This window comes from Heliangelus exortis, chromosome 23, assembly GCF_036169615.1.
Source record: "Heliangelus exortis chromosome 23, bHelExo1.hap1, whole genome shotgun sequence".
Classification (NCBI taxonomy): Eukaryota; Metazoa; Chordata; class Aves; order Apodiformes; family Trochilidae; genus Heliangelus; species Heliangelus exortis.
Genome location: NC_092444.1, coordinates 8,003,711 through 8,006,162, shown reverse-complemented (window position 1 = coordinate 8,006,162; position 2,452 = coordinate 8,003,711). Strand labels below are relative to the sequence as shown.

Genomic DNA, 2,452 nt, shown 5'->3' with positions numbered 1-2,452 from the left:
ACCACCTCACCTCCAGTGCTCATTCAATTCCTGGAACTTGCTAGCATCATGCCAGGGAGGGACAGGCTCCCATCAACCCCCCAAAGGGCACCGCTTCTGGACAGCCCGCTCCCCTACAGTAACTTTAAAACCCGAGCCAATGATTCCTAACCTTGGCCGCTCTACACAGACCCTCTCCATCATCCCTTTCTCTTACCTTTCAAACGGCGGGGGCTCTGAAGCACTGGACAGAAAAGTAACCCACATCGGCTGACGGGGATCTTCCCAAAACCACCAAGTTCCTCCTCGTCATCTGCAATAACAAACAGCAATGGCACCAGAAATAGGACGTCAGCTAAATACCAACCCCTTCCACAAGCTCCTCATACCCCCTGACTTGCCCTGCTCACCTTCTCCTTCCACACGTTATGGCCACCATCGCTTCTGGCACCTGAAATACCAGGAGACACAAAATTCCTGTTCTGCTTGTGAGATCGAGCCTCCTCGTTACCATCCCGTCTCACCTCCAGCGCTCTTCCCCCTCCAAAGGTGGCACGCGCAGCTCCTGCAAAAACAAAGGGAAACAACCGAGTCAACGTAAGATCAATGGATGATCCAGCCCACAACCATCTCACCTTTTCTGACCGCTCCTCAACGCGTGGTTTTGTGTGGCACCTGCAAAAGTCAAAGCACGTGCCGAGATACTGCCTAAAACAACAGGCAGCCCACACCAGCCTTTGCTCAGAAAACTTCCAAATCCCTTCTGCAACAACTCCCGACCTCAGCACTTCAGTTCAGTCCCTCAACTTATCTTCCTGAGGGATGGTGGTTTTGGATCTATGTCCAGCAAAACACCACGCTGTCTGACAGGCACGTTCCTCTTCATCACCTGCAATCAGAAAGAAAGGAAAATCAGAAACGGTGTCACCAATAAGGTGCACTTCAGCCATCAACAACCACTTATACTACACCCACCACCTCAAAAGAGCCCCACCCAGTTCCACTCACCTCCGTGATCCTGAGCGCAATACTGTGTCCACCACTGCTTTGGGCACCTAGAAGACCAAGAGAAAGAGTTACTGTTCTGCTGATCAGTAGCCACCAGCTCCACGAACCCACTCTCTACCACCCCAGCTCACCTTCAATGCTCATCCGGTTCCAAAGGTGGCACGCACAGCACCTGAAAAATAAGGGAAACCTTTAACAGAGTTGATGTTAATACATGGCTGACCTAGCCCACAGACATCTCACCTTCTCCAACTGTTCCTCAAGACATGGCTTTGTCATTCCAGCACTGTGTGTGACACCTGCAAAAGTCAAAGCAAAAGTCACACGCTGAGATATTGTCCCCAACAACACCCAGGCCACTGTGATGTCCATCTCCTGCTCCGTTACCTCGGAGTAACGGAGCCATCTCTTTGGGGTGCCAAAATGAGGTTAGGAGGGCACCTGAAAAAAACCACAAACAACAAGGGATGTTCATGACCAACCAATAAAACAACACCTGAGAATAACTGCTCCTCCAGCCCACCAGCCTTGGCTCACCTTGCCACAGCCACCTCCGGTACCCGTATCCCGCTTCGCTCGCCGCTTCCGCCTTCAAAATGACAACAAACCATAATGTGGTCAGGTAGCCAAGGGAGGCAGCTTCCCACCAACTGCACCCCCTGACTAACCTTCAGCTGGTTCCCTTGTTCCTCCTCCATCCGTTTCTTGCTCATCCTTGACTTGCGGGATCTGAAAAATAGGATTACGCAAGTTACCGGACCGCCGCTCAACACCGAGTCGGTCAGGTTGTGGTGCTTCCCGTGGCCCCTGATCCTACACGGCAGGCAGGGCAGCTCCAAGCCAAACACTCACATGCACAGACTGACCAAAGACACAGCCATGTGAGTCACAAGACTTGACCTCAAGATAAAACTCACAGCAAGATGTGGGACACTGGAATCCAAGACTTTTGGGCAATAAGACCTACAGCGATGCGTCTGCAAAGCGAGGGAATGAAGCGACGGGTGCCCGAGAAACCGCCTTCGAGACCTGAGGACGCAAGGATGCGGGGAATGAGTCCCCGTCAGGGAAACTGGATGGACAGAGATCAGATGACAATGCAATTGGGAATGACATTGCAGAAGACAACCATCAAGAAACTTCCAAGTCAAGAGACCGATCTGCAATTTAGGCTCGTCGTGCGGAATAACACGCTGCTGATTAGCACCGTGCTGATCAGGAAAGGCTTTGCAGGGATAATGCCCAAGATGCGAGACTTGCTCTGTGAGGACACGCAGAAGACCATCAAGGACTGAGGAAGCTCTAAGACAACAAAGACTGACAACACAAAATGCACAACCCCACACACCGAGGCTGGAGCTGCCCTGCCCATGCTGGAATCATACTGGAAAGTAACCTGTTCCCTTCACCCACCCAAAGGGGGCTGCTCTCAGACAGCCCTCTCCCCTACACTAACTTCAAAACA

The 2,452-nt window shown here is 51.9% G+C and overlaps 1 long non-coding RNA gene across 2 annotated transcripts; it reads right to left on the bottom strand.

The window, feature by feature from the left end:
* Positions 1-763: 763 nt before the first annotated feature.
* Positions 764-1,354, bottom strand: LOC139806807 (uncharacterized). 2 transcript variants are annotated; one of them, XR_011730356.1, is made up of 4 exons: positions 1,231-1,354; positions 1,119-1,177; positions 988-1,034; positions 764-868 (listed from the first exon to the last, which is right to left on the bottom strand). It is a non-coding gene; the product is annotated as an uncharacterized lncRNA (long non-coding RNA). The 2 variants fall into 2 exon arrangements; XR_011730355.1 differs by having other exon boundaries at positions 1,119-1,159.
* Positions 1,355-2,452: the final 1,098 nt, after the last annotated feature.